This window comes from Alosa pseudoharengus, unplaced genomic scaffold (genome assembly GCF_046254945.1).
Source record: "Alosa pseudoharengus isolate Yale_2024_CS ecotype anadromous, Long Island Sound unplaced genomic scaffold, YU_APseudo_1.1 YU_APseudo_1.1_scf_9, whole genome shotgun sequence".
Classification (NCBI taxonomy): Eukaryota; Metazoa; Chordata; class Actinopteri; order Clupeiformes; family Clupeidae; genus Alosa; species Alosa pseudoharengus.
Genome location: NW_027468881.1, coordinates 31,420,485 through 31,435,484, shown reverse-complemented (window position 1 = coordinate 31,435,484; position 15,000 = coordinate 31,420,485).

Genomic DNA, 15,000 nt, shown 5'->3' with positions numbered 1-15,000 from the left:
TTCCATTTGAGGTGAACTCCCATATGACAGACCTGAATACCTCACGGCTTCTCTGGGTCCTGGTCTGCATGTCCAATAAAATAGCCATACCAAGACTGACATGTAGCGTAATGGAACCCAAATATGTTTCAACACAGTTTAGTCATGTGGTGAGAGGGTTAAACAGCCCTCCCAACCAACCAGAGCATTTCTCATTTATTCTAGGGAAGTGTCTACTTGGAAGTACAAATGAATGCTTCCGTGAATTCTTCCTTGTTGTCATTATAGGCATTTTTTCCCCCATGGTTAATCCCGGAAAGTCATCCCCACCTTTGACGAGGGGTCAGAGTCGCGCCAGCGCCATCTGTCATCGTTTCTCTCCAGCACTCAAGCTTTCCATGTTTCTCTCACCTCTGCTGTCAATTCAGCCGAGTCGTTTGTCTGTTGGTTCGACTGGCTGTTGGGGTGTCTGTCTCTCTGCATCCTTTTTTTCTCTCTCTTTCTCTCTTTTCTCTCTCTCTCTTGTTCCATCTCTCTCTCGCTTGCTCTCATCGATCTCACTCCCTAGAGCCTTACTGACCTATTTCTCATTATTTTGCACACACACACACACACACACACACACACACACACACCCAAACACACACTTTCCTGAACAACCATATTGTACAGAACAACCCCAAATCAGAAACAGTTGGGACGTTGTGTAAAATGCAAATAAAAACAGAATGTGATAATATACAAGTCTCGTAAACCCATAATTAGCAGCAGAAAGGACATAGACAATGTCAACATTTCAACATATCAAATGTTGAAAATAAAAATGTTTCATGGAAAATATATGTTTACATTTTAAATTTGATGCCAGCAACACATTTCAAGTTGGGACAGGACAGGGGCATGTTTACCATGTGCTGCTTCACCTCTTCATTTAAAACAATTCTGTAAATGTTTAGAAACTGAGAAGACCTGTTGCTAGAGTTTTAAAAATGAAATGTTGTCCCATTCCTGCATCATTTCAGTTGCTCTACAGTATTGGGTATTATTAGTTATTCCATGATGTACCTAATTTGACAGTTCTGGACTGTAGACAGGCCATTTTAGCACCTGGACTCTTCCTCTATGGAGAAATACTGTTTAAATGTGTACAAAATTCATTTTGCCATTGTTTCCCTGAAATATTCAAGGTCTTCCCAGGAAAAGACATTGCCTGGATGGCAGTATATGTTGCTCAAAACCTGAATACATCGTTCAGAATTGATTGTGCTTTGCCAAATGTGCTAGATGCCCATGCTGTAGTCACTAATGCACCTCCACACAGTCATAGATGTTGGGTTTCGAACTGAGCACTAAAACAAGTTGGAAAGGCCCTCTCCTCTTTAGCCCAGATGAGTCTATGATTTCCAAAATGAATTGCAATTTTTGATTGGTCTAACCACAGGACCTTTTTCCACGTGACCTCATTCCATTTTAAACAAGCTCAGGCCCAGATAAGACAGTGGTATTTCTGTATTATATCTAAATACAATTTTGGCTGTTGCATGGTAAAGTTTAGACTAGGATTTCTGAATTGAGTATTAAACTGTGTTCATAGACTATCAGAGGTTTTCCTAAACGCATACAATGATTTTCTTTACAAAAACGGGTCTGGTTTTAATACAGTGCCATCTGAGGTCCAAAAGACCACGACCATCCAATATTGTTTTTCAGCTCTATCCCTTGTTTGCAAAGATTTTTCTGGATTCTCTGAATATTTTAATGATATTATGTACTGTAGATGATGAACTTCCCAAATACTTCACAATTGTATGTTAAGAAGCATTACAGTAAAATGACATTGTTTCATCATTTGTCCACACAGGTTTGCACAGAGTGATGAAAACCCTTACATCTTTACTTCTAAGAGACTCACATTTTACACAATGTCCCAAATTTGTCTGATTTGGGGTTGTATGTCGTATACACATATACACTCTCTTTGGTTGTCAGATTCATCTCAGTATGGCATATGTAACTTCTATTACACTAATTGATTCATAGATGTAAATCCGTTATCCTCAGCAAATGTTGACAGCTATGACAGTAGCAGTAGCAGTTAGATCTTCTCACACTGATGGTTCCCGCGTTGCACATACAGTATGACCTACATATATGATCATATACTGCACGGCAAAGTCATATTGCCTTTCTTTCCATTTGAAGTTACGATCAGCAGGGGCAAGTGGAGCTATCTCAGATCAGAGTAATCCAGCTTGCTTCTTAAGAGCAGCTCTTCTTGGGGGTTGGCCTTGCATCCAAAGACACTGGCTGTTTAAATATATTGTGTGTGCTGCCATGTGTGAGCTTACAAGATGCAGGCTCTCATTAGTGCAGACACAGAAATCTTCCACAGTCTTGTCCAGTATATCAGGCTATGTTTCAGACATGTATCAAGCCCCTGAAAAATATAAAGAGATTTATAAAACCAAAATTAAAGCATAAAGCAAGGACTTACAGTATATGTACAGCAAATAAAAAATATTTGAAAGTATAACATTTATTCACGGTTCCCTCAGTATTGCGATTGTAAACCACACAGAAGTTGTTTTAAACTCCACCCAGCAATACGAAACTCTGAGTCGGAAGTTCTATTTAAGGTGCAGTCAGCGATTGTACTCAATTTCAAGCCCATAACATTTTTTGTCACATTCAGCAATCATTTCACAACAACCACTAGCTGCCCATTCCGTGAGTATAACACTGTAAAAAACGGTCTCTGTAGGCAGCCCAAGCTCCGAAAACTGGAAATAAAGTGGGGCAGCCTGTCCCCTATACAAAAATGAGACCACGCGAGTTTGTCTGGGAATACTGAAGGGAGGGGTGAGCTAACTTTCTGGTGTGTCTCGTTTGGTCCTTGGTTAAAATATAATGTACGTTGCTTCGGACAAAAGTGTCTGTTGCTGCTTACTGACACGTCAAGACAAAAGGCGCAGGCGCCACACTTCATCTTTGCTGCTTAAATATAAACATAAACATAAACAAACGTGACTTCCTGCACTATCATTGACTGCACCTTTAAGGGCACGCTCATGGCACGATTCTGATGCAGTGAATCCAAATACATTTTTGTTTATTTGTTTCTGTGTAATGTACTTTCCTCCACAATCTGTATATGCCAATATGAAATATGTATTCACTTGGTTATTTGTTTATAAGCCATGAAATTGCATCATAGCGAATGAGATGTTTCACTTACCCATAATTATGGAAGTTGGGTAACTATCCCTAAGGCTTTCACGCAGGTGAAAAAAACTGAAATGTGTGAAATTGCATTTATGTACTTCAAATGACCTGTCTTAGTTACTCAGGCTCAGATGAATGTTTGGCCTCTTCTGTCAGGTTACACAAAGTATAAAAGCACCCATCCTGTCCTGTGTGTATGTGTGTGTGTGTGTGTGTGTGTGTGTGTGTGTGTGTGTGTGTGTGCGTGCATATGCAAATACACAATACACACATGGTGATTGAACAATATAGAGAAGAAAAGATCAAAACGATTTCCTGAGAGCGATTGAAATGACTTGGAAATGCTTTTAGATGGGAGATTTCCAAATAGAGTGTGGCCTGTTAAAAAAATCATTGCTTTAGTAATGAAGCTCTTTAATATATAATGAAAAGAATGGAATAACGGGCGATGGAAGAGGAGACGGTAGCGTGGAGACTTTGTCCAGCTGTCTGGGTTGACTGTTAGTTTAACATCACAGCTGCTGAAAAAAGTGGATATGCCAGAGGGATTTGGATGTGTGTTTGTGTGAAATGTTTGTGTGTGTGAAAGTCTGCACGAGTGTGTGTGAGTGTGTGTTAGTGTGTGTGTGTGTGTGTGTCTTGTGCATGACTGAAGGGGGGATAACCATACCATACCACATGCTATATCAATCATTTGTGTTTCTGAGAATGTTTGAATTAATTTGCGCACATTTGTATTTACGGGATGGTTTTGTGTGATGGATGTGTGCATGTATACATGTGTGTTTGTGTGTGTGTGTGTCTGTGTGCGTGCTTAAATCTATTGGATTAATCAGAAAAAATGTATTCTAATAAAACTTAGCTTGTAATGTGAAATCTAAAAAGACATAAGATAAAGATAAAATGACTGCTCTCTTCTCTGTGGGGCGTCTGAAACAGTGCCTTCTGATCCCCTCCTTCAGTTTAATGTCTAATTTGAGTTCAACGGAGTTTTGATGCTGGCGTGTCGCTCCATATCTATCAAACGTCAAGCCGATTTCTCCAATGCCCTGTGATAAGGTTACACCAGTGTAAGATACTAAAAAGAGAGTCTGCTTGATGCGTATGTAGTAGGAAGTGCTGTTATATGGAATTGCTTATTCCATCTGTATGGGCAATGTTGTCATGGTTTCATGGAAAGAGAGACTGTGTGGAAGATAGATTAGAATGGTCCCTCATGACCTGAAATCTATATTTTAAATATGTGCAGAAGAGGTGTTAAATTCCTAGTGCTATAGGTAGGGGATTTCCCATAGCGGCCTATCAACAACCAAGCCTATTTATTACTGTCAAAATGAAATCATTAACAAAGCAACCTCTGTTTGCAAAGGACATCACCACTAGGACAGCCATTCACTGGGATTATCAAGCAGGTTATCAAGCTATTCGTATTATGTCGTTCAGATTCAAGATATATGGCGTGCTCAATTCCTTTTGAGTTTGATTTGGGTGCTCTTCGGTCCAAGGTAGAACGTCTAAAAGGCAGTGTAGAGAAGGAATGCCTCGGCTATCAGAGAATTATTTCTCTACACTGCCTCTTATTCGTATTATGTATTTGTTAATGCCATTGCAGTGAATTAGCAGGAAAGCAAGAAATGAATGGAAACCTGCAGAACATAGTTCTAGTTCAAAGCCTTGTATTACACACAGAAAGACGTACAGAACGCGGCCTGAGTGAAGTGCTGTGTGACACATCACAGAGTACAGTAGAAGCAGTGGAGTGGTTTCATTGCGGCTGGCTGCGTTAGCGGCCATGCACCTGGAGGCCAGGGGAAGTTCAACGCGATGTGAACGCGAGGCCACACCTGATGTCAGACCCAGAAAGACAAGAGCAGTTGTATTTCACTTTATACCTTTGAAACAAACACTGCTGTTGATAATGAGGCAGATGAGTGGGGACACTACATGAATATGCTATAGTGGAGGATTAGAAGACAGTTTAAAGGCACGTTTTTCCCCCATTTGAGGTAAATTGCTGTTGTTAACTGACTGAATACCTGCTTTAGTCTCAATAGATGGTAATCTAAAGTGTGCCATTGTAAAACCTTAGGCACTTGGACAAGATATGATCATTCGAAAACATAATAAAAACCAAAATTATTCTGAATTGGTTGAGCGATGTACATATTATGGCGAATAAAAAAAAGGGATTTGTCAGACAAGATGTTTGGATACAGACTATGCAAAGTGTTTATGAGGGATTACTGGAAATAACTGATTTTGTGCTGGGACTGAATTCTGCTGCATGCCATTATCTTTGAATCTCCCGGTGGCATGGTTTGGTCTAAAGAACATCAATTGCTGATGGGTCTGCACCTGTAGTTTTGTGGTGAATTCTGCCATTAATTTTACCTTCATCCATTTGCAGGAGCTTTTATGCGTATATCTTTGCAATGAAGCATGATAAGGCGTTACCACTGCTGAACGTCTTGTTAACAGGGTAGAGTGTTCACACTCCCTGCATGAGCTGCGTGTCTCAGGAGTGTCTCGAGCTGTTAATGAAAGTCCATGAAAACCAATGACAAATCGGGCCATAATACATATGCAAAGCATCTAGTGTGTTTCAGAGCTCATCGAGCATCTTACACTGTCAGTATAGGTACACTGTATTTGTGTCTCAGTAGTCAGTATGTGTGCTCCACATAGGAACTGAGCCAGAGGCAGCCAGCACTGCCAGCACCTTGCTCTGCCAATTGAGCCACATATTAGGTTGGTTTCGGTGGTAGAACATTTCATCATGCATTAGCAATACAAAGCAACATTTACTCCACATGCAACATTTATGGTTCAGATTCATGCATTCGTTTTCACCCATACGTTCTCCCTGACATTTGAATCCGCGTGATCCTGGTTTGATCAGATGAGCTACAGCCTTAGGTCGAGTCGGATTGATCCCGTGGAAAAGGAAGGAGCAGAGTTTGAGTTTTAGCGCTGCAAGCTGTGTTCGCTTCATCGCTTCGTTCTCCCCACATCCGTGAGAAGGACCATCAGGGTGCACTTGGAGCAGATTATACAACCCACGTGTGCCAGACATGCTCCTTTGTGGGGCGGGGGGAACCTCAAATGGCGGCATGCCACCTGAGCTCTCCCCTTGTACACACTGTGCGTGATTTCCTTCCCCCCAATGTCCAAGGCCCATAGAACTGGGCTAGCATGCCATGAAGCATTGGGCCTGAGCCAGATTAGCACCTGTGCCTCATGCATCCATCAACTGCATCGCTCTTTAATGCATGTTTAACCCGGGGACATGTCTTTGCTCGGAGCCAATGCACTTAGTCAAACATCAATTGTGTACAATTGTGCATACAGAAAATAATTGTCTCCCTTTGACAAATGAGCCATCTCGCACAACTCACGTTCACCTTGTAGATTCTCAAAAGGAGAGCTTTCAAAAGGAACATTATAATGAAAAAAGAAGGGCAAGTAGCTTTTGAGATCATTTTATGAGCCGAGAAAACACCAAACACCTTCCCCCACACACACACACACATACACACCATTTACAATATAATCCTTTAATCTGACTTAATGTATGCCACTAGTGTATGTGGGTGGGTTTCATTTCTGGGTTGGCTGCCACCATGCTGAGACCCTGCACATAGACACGCTGTGTGGCAAATATTACTTATTTTTATGATCAATGACATGAGCAACACATGTAATATATACATTCATATTACATAAACATGGAGAATTACCTGTCTGCATAATGGTATATGTGTGCAATGCATTCTTGTGCATGTCTGTGATCAGGTGTGAGAAGAAATGTGTGATCAGGTGTGTGTGTGTGTGTGTGTGTGTGTGTGTGTGTGTTGTGTCAGAAAGAATCCGAGCTGTATGCTAGATTGGTCTCCTTTGTCTGGCATCCTCCCATGCAGTCATGAAAAGTTGTAAATATATGAATTGTTTCACAGATTGATATGCTCTATACATCAACCAGCCAAGGTGTTGGCTCCGTTTTTGCCATTTCTTTGCTTTCCCCTCTGCTCTTAGCACCTTTCACATGCTCTCCTGGATAGTGCATGCATTTTGATACCATCTCTGCAGATCTCAGTCGTGTTGGATGCGTGTGGTAACTCTTTTGCAGTTTACCTGTACAGTACTGTGCAGAGTCAGGTTTTCATCTCCCTATTCATTCAAGGTCAGATTCGCTCTGCTGTTAGTCGGGTTATGCAATTTCTGAAAGTCTGAACATGACATTTGTTTCTCAGTACCATCTCAGTCCACACCAACATCATTTGGTGTCTGAAGTTTATATGCTTGACTATGGTGTGCATGACATGATATACATATGTCTGAAATATATGTATGTATATATATATATATAAATATAAGTATGTATAAGTATACTTATACTATACTTGTATACTGTACTATATGTCTGAAATATATGTATGTATGTTTATATACCAGTGTGACAAATGTAACCTTTGCTTGCTTAAAGGTATGCTATACATGGATGGCCTCATTTATCACAGGCGCTCACAGGCTCTGCCAGGTCTTGTCATGCAGTAGCACAGCTCATTGAGCCACAGTGGTTTAATATGTCATGTGCGATTGGCATGTAGCACCTTTCCCCCAGTCTATTTATGCAACAGATTTATATAAGAACTCCTGCGAGTCCTTACATCTCACCATGCGTCTGAGGCTCTTGCCTCACGAGAAAAGATTGATTTCTGCTTCGTGCTTCTCGCAGCCCATCTTAGTTTTGTTGCACTGATGCTTAACGGCCAAAGGTCACATACACAAGGGTTTAATAAAGCTATCTTTACTGGTTTCTCATTGAAGGGTGTGTGTGTGTGTGTCTGTGTGTGTGTGTGTGTGTGTGTGTCTCTGTGTGTGTGTGTGTGTGTGTGTGTGTGTGTGTGTGTGTGTGTGTGTGTGTGTGTGTGTGTGTGTGTGTGTGTGTGTGTGTGCGTACATGTATGTGCTTGTGTGTCTGTGTGTGTCTGCGTGTGTAGATTTGGATATATAAGTGACTCCTGGCCTGCAGAGATAGCAGTAGAATGTGCTCATGCCGTGTAACTCCCATGTAATAACTTCCCACAAATGTAATAAACCACAAAAGTAATACAAATCTGCATTTTTAAACATGATAATCCCACAAATGGAATAAACCACAAAAGTAATACAAATCTGCATTTTTAAACATGATAATCCCACAAATGTAATAATTTCCCACAATGAATAACTTGCCTGCCCCAAAGTAATAACTAATTTTGTCCAGTATTCACAAATAATTGTCCAAATGATCTTCAGATCAAATTCAGTATCAGATTTTATTCGATTAGCTTATTGATCTATGACCCTGCTTATCCATCACAAGTACAAAACCTTCCACATTTATTGACATCTCTGGTAAAGTTGACCAATATAATTTTTTGCCAATTCATCTTAGTCTCACAATAAAAACAATGAGGAAAAAATCCTCATAAAGAAATGAATATCCTTAACAAAAAACACATGGGCTGCATTACTAGCACCCCTTATTACTTTGTAAAGTCTCCCTCTGCCAATGAATCAGCTCTTAATCTTCGGCTGTTGCTGCTCTCGTTCACTGGGTGTCTGACTAGGATCACTGAGTTACATATTTTCAATCTGTCTTTGAATTATACCTTGTGCCTGTTGTTTTTTATCATTCTATTTCATGTACTTTTTAAACTATCTTTTAAACTACTGCCCTTTATTTCTGCTTTTATTTAGCATTATGTTTTGCTTTTGTTTGTGTAAAGCATATTGAATATTGAATTACTGTATATGAGATGCGCTATTAAAATAAGCTTGCCTTGTCTAACTGCACACAGCTGTACCAGCTGGCTACCATGACAAAAGCAAGGGATTTTACACCATTCCTCTTCGCAAAATATCTCCAGATCATCCAGATTCCTAGGGTTGAGGGGCCTCATCACTCTCGTGCATTTTGACCACATGCATTCTCCTCTGCAGCTAGCTCCACTGGTTTTCTATGGACCCGATCAGGAGACTAAACCATATTTTTCCTCTCAAATGTTGTACTATACGACCTCAAATCATACCACAAAAATGCCTAGGTGGTCGTACAACATATACATAAATATGAACATATATAGCCTACTCTGCCTGTTGCACACATACAATACAGTTAGAGTTTCAGAAAAGCTAGATTTTGTGGAATCCTGCTGTCATGGATGGTCACACACTAACAGATCCATTCCCTCTGCAGAGATTCACTGGGCAAATCTGTCATAATAGCAATTCAAAGGGATAATAGCTTTTAAAGGGAATAGGAGTTGGCCCTGTCATTAGTTTGTTGTCTATTTCACCCGAAACACAGCCATGATTAATTACAAAAATATATATATTAAGTACAGCCATTTTGAACCATGCGTCTGGTTAGTCATTTCTGCAGTTGTTTAATGAGCGGAAATGGGGTCCAGACACACTCTAAATGAACTTCAACCATGCACTTCAAACTAAGGGCTTAGATTGATAAAATAGGGTCCAATGACATCAAATTCCCATGGTAACTTGCCTTCTAGCCCCCTAGCTGCTTGCATCTATGTTTATCAACAGAGTACACTATTGCATATTATGCTCTGCCAACCTTCAAAATTGGTCAAGGTCAAAATTAAGAAGGCATACAATGACCCCACAATTATTGCCACTCCTGGTAAAGATAAGTAAAGAAGGTTATAATACATATACACCTCATCTTTTGAGGGGACCAAACCTAGACCAGAGTTACCATGGGAACTTGGTGACATTGTTATTAAAGGCAAGGCTGTGAACACTCACAAGTTTCATGTAATGAGTTTACTGGCTGTTTAGTGGCTTTGTCACCTAATTCAATTGGCTGTGATCGACAACACTTTGACAAATCAAAAAGCCAACAACATATTGGCCTAATGATTGGTCCATTGGACCATTATGTAAAGATCAATCATTACATTTGTGGATAGTTAGTTATCACATTTTTATTAGAGTCATTACATTTGTAGGAAATCATTATGTTTGTGGGTGTGATTATTATATTTAGAAAGTGCAGATCTTTATTATGTTTCTGGTTCATTACATTTGTGGAAAGTTATTACGTTTGTGAGTGCTACATGCCACGTTTCTGTAGGCTATTATGGTCAGGGCTGCACAGGCAGACGCCACTAGAGATCTCATTTAGGCCAAGCCTCACACTCAAACTGGGACATCAGCAATCACACCAAAGGGACAGGGATTTACGCAGGGCCTCAGAAGAGCCACAGAGAGATGGAGGCAGGGGCCCCTGAGAAGCCCCTGATGGCTGCTCAGGATGAGACAGAGAGAAGATGGCTCACAGCTGAGGTGTGATTTGGTGTGTGTGTGTGTGTGTGTGTGTGTGTGTGTGTGTGTGTGTGTGTGTGTGTGTGTGTGTGTGTGTGTGTGTGTGTGTGTGTGTGTGTGTGTGTGTGTGTGTGTGTGTGTGTGTGTGTGTGTGTGTGTGTTTGTGTGTGATTTTATTTCTCTAACCAAGTGTGCTGTATTTACAGGGATATCCTTTCTTCAGCGTATCCGTCCTGCTTTAGAGGCATCTTGATTCCTTTCCCCCAGTAACCAGGCTCTAGTTGGGAGCAGGCTGTAGTTCTAGTTTACAGGGACATCATTTCCATCGTATGGCCATTGTCCTTTGGGGGACTTTCTTATTGGTAGTGAAATTCCCAATATATTTGTATTCAATTTCCCTCTATTTATTTGCCATCTTCTGCAGGCCTCTGGACAACACAGCTGGGAAATGCAGCCTCAACTCTGGAAGCTATGCAAATGTGATGAATTTTCATTGCAGCAACAAGAAAAATGTCCCTCTTAAGCAAGAGAGTGCCTGTGATTTCTAGCCCATAATTGCACACAGTCATAGCAGTGATGAAGGATGCTGTCTTGTGAGCAATGAGGAGATTACTGATTATAATTGGGTGAAGCTTGTACACATGCAGTAAGCTGACAAAATGCCTGCAAAGATAGACAGAGTGTTTTTATTGACCTCTTGTGTTTGTGTGTGTGTGTGTGTGTGTACGTGTGTATGTGTGTGTGCATGTATGTTTCTTTGTGTGTGTTTGTGTGTGTGTGTGTGTGTGTGCATGTGTTCTAATTTTTTTCTCTCCTATGCATTTGCGTGTGTGTGTGTGTGTTCATTCTTATGCCTTTCCCTTGTGTGTGTGTGTGTGTGTGTGTGTGTGTGTGTGTGTGTGTGTGTGTGTGTGTGCGTGCATGTGCGCATTTGTGTATGTGTGTGGGTGGGTGTGTTATGTGTGTGAATTAATTTTTATGTCTCTTCTTCAGGGCCTGTGTGAGTGTGTGTGTGTAAGTGTGTGTTCGATGTGCATCCATGTCCCCGGGTGTGTCTCAGCATCTGGCTGATTATAGCAGCCTACTTTGAAATTTCCTCTGAAATTTGTACTACATGCATTATTTACAATTAGAGTTAATATGACAAGAGCATGACCCTAGCCTAATGGCAGAATGAAATCCCTAATGTCCTAAGCGCATCTGTATTCTGTGTGGACACAGATCACCCCCATCTCAGAGCTATTTCTACCCCATGTTAATTACTCTGCCCTGTCTGAGCCAACAAACACTCTCTATCAGAACGTCTGCATTTCTCGCCCTGTGGTAGAGAAAAGCAGTTGGTCATTAAAACTATGGCAAAACACTTATGATTTATTTATCTTCATGATTTTTTAAACACCGGCTTACCTCCCACTTGGTCATCAGCGTTTTTTAACCCGAATTCTAAAGTAGAAGTTGTAGCCATTTCTAGCAGTTTCCTTCTATCTTCTTCTGTCTACACAGCCCCAGGGAGCTCTCCTTTATCCTGCAGGCTGTCTCAACTTTGTGGGCCCGTGTGCGTGCAAGTGGAACAGAGCACCTTTGGCTTAAACCAATCGAGCGGCTGGTGCGTCATGGCGAAGCCTCCTAACGGCGTCTGGGAGAGCGTGCGTGTGTTTGACCACTTCTCTGGACCACTAGGGCCTCAGAGAGAGAAAGAGAGAGAGAGAGAGAGAGATGGAGGGAGAGAGGGTGAGGGAGCGGCATTGATTGAGCGTTGGCCTCCCATTGCCCCTCCTGCCTGGAAGCTGTCCCTTCACATCAGTGCCAGGTTTGTCAGTCTCCTCCCTGGGCGCTGGGAGCCTGAAAGAGCAGCATGGCTCTTCTCCTCAACCCCCAAGATCTTCCTGGCATCCAGCTGCTCTCTCTCACTCTGTATCTGTTTGTCTTTCCCTTCATTCTCTCGCTCTCAAGCCTTCTCCCCCTGTCTTTTTCATTCTGTCTGTCATCTCTCTGTCTGTTTTCTCTTTTTCATGCTCTCTTTCTCTTTCTGTCACTCTGTATTTACCTCTTTTCTCTCTTTCTTTTCTCTCTCTCTCTCATGCTCTCGTCCCTTCTGTCTTTTCTCTCTCATTCTTTCTTCTCTCTCTTGGTCTCTCTCTTTTTCCTTCGAATTCTCTCTCTATCCTCTCTTTCCCATTATCTTGGTTTCTCTCACCTATCTCCACATCCTTTGACCCCTCGTGCTCCTCTCTCTCTCTCTCTCTCTCTCTCTCTCTCTCTCTCTCTTTCTCTCTCTCTCTGTCCCAGCAGCTGTGGTGTGGCTCCAAAGAGCTGAGCTTTAGCAGCTCATCCTTCCTGTTGGGGCGAAGCCAGAGGCCTCCAGAGGTGTCCGTTGCCCCCACAGCCTGTCGCAGCGTCACAGACACCGACTGGAGCCTGCCCTGCCACCCACATCTGTCCTGCAGGCACCCCAGCTGTGCTAGAAGCATTACTGCAAAGTGCCACAGGGAACAGTGTCAAGGGACAACGATCCTTCACTTGGTCTTATTGAGGTGCCGTAACCAAAAGAACGCCTGCGCGTCTACTACACAGAACCTGCTGCTCTAACCGCATTGTGCCGAAGGAGGTTGAGGGTTTAGATTGGAGACCTTGCCACAGCTGAGCCTCAATGTGGTTACCTGCAACAGATTGCGTGAGTTCGGTACTTGTTGTGGAGCTGGTCCGCGTTCAGAATGAGCGTGTGCAAGAGCAGTGGACGACAGAAACGGAGTGGAGGGGCCAAGCGCGGCGCACGGCTGAGTTAAAATGTGATCTATGAGTGGCGCTCCACATCTCCCCGGTGGGATTTGCGCTTGTGTTTAATGTCTGTGTCTCCTGGGGTGAAGATTCATTGCTTTAATAAGAGCCTCATCCTCTGACAATAGAGGGAGAGTGGAGAGTAACAGAGAGCAGGGAAGAGGGAGGGAGAGAAAGCATATCTTCTCTTATGGAAGCTTCTGAGGAAGGACGAATGGTCTTTGCATCATCCCCACTTCTTCTCCCCATGGTGGACCTCATGCTTGGCAGGCTGTAGCACTGTTGCCAGGCATGCTGTAACATTAATGCTAATGTAAGTGGATGAGGAAGCAAGGAAGGAAGAAAGAGCACAGGGAGAGAGAGGGACAGAGACAGAGCCCAGCATCTAGCGCTCCATATAAATATGCATGCAGCTAAATCATCTGCACTTAAGTGGAGTGCATCTATAATATTTATCCCATGTGTATGTATGGTGCTCATGAAATAAATGACTGATAAACCCATAACTGAGTCCAGGAATTGTACATCAGCCCTTTTCCATACCAGTGTGTGAGTATTACAATATAGTTGAGTATTACAACAATATAATAGATAGTAGATTGTTTTGTTTTTCATTCAAATGTAGCTTTTTTTCTAGCTTTTTCAATTATGCTATTAATGGAGCAGTGGCATGTGATGACGACGATGATGATGATGAGGCAGGACATGTGAAGAGGAAGGCATCTATAGGAATGTTTGCACCTGCGTCTGCCGCACAGGGCCGTGCTTCACCCCGCCACGCGGTACTGCGGCACTGTGTGGCACGGTGGCATGCATCTGACACTAATGAGTGGCGCTGCCAGCTCCAATCAGCCATCATGTCATCCACGAGCGTGTTGTCACATGCATGCCACACAACAGGGGCACTGCCAGGCAGGCCTGTTATTGTGTGTGTGTGTGTGTGTGTGTGTGTGTGTGTGTGTGTGTGTGTGTGTCCATAGGGTGTGCTGGCACATCGCTGGCATGCATGTTGTCGTCTGGGGGGGGATATTGTCATACCTTTAGCATATTCCCTGCATCTGGCTTTACACGAGTGTGAATAAGCTCGGTGTCAACATGGCTCAGCTGTCCCCTCTAAATGCGAGGAGAGGAGAGGAGAGGAGAGGAGAGCAGCCCATGGCGCAGGCAGAAACAGCAAAGGGGCCACTGCTGCTGCCGTTGATGATTTCAACCTGCCATGCAGCGCTCGGCTGTCTGCTGTCGGAGGTTTGCTCGCTCCCTTGCCTCGTTCACCCTCACCCACCCGCGTGGCACAGCAGTGATTAGGATGAAAGAATGATGTTCAAACATGTGTGGTCATGTTCTGAGAATTTTTATATTTCACTTTTTTTGTTGGATCTTTCTTCATTGTCCACACATTGAGACGGGTGTGTGGTGCGAAGGGTCAGCCTGGTGTTAGTCGAGGCTCTCTCCATGGAAACACAGCTGTCTAGCCGTACTCTCGAGACTTCAATCCCAGCAATTGGTGATGTGAGCGAGGAGCTGTCTGTCTTTGATGGGTTTCAAACACACTTAAAGGACCATCACGTTAAAAAGGAAAAACAAAAAAAAGAAAAGAAGTTTTTATGTCCCAGAAAGTCCACCACCAGCCAGCTAGCGAGCCAATCGGCTGGCCAGCCGGCCACTGATGGCCCCTTAAACCTCAAAGCA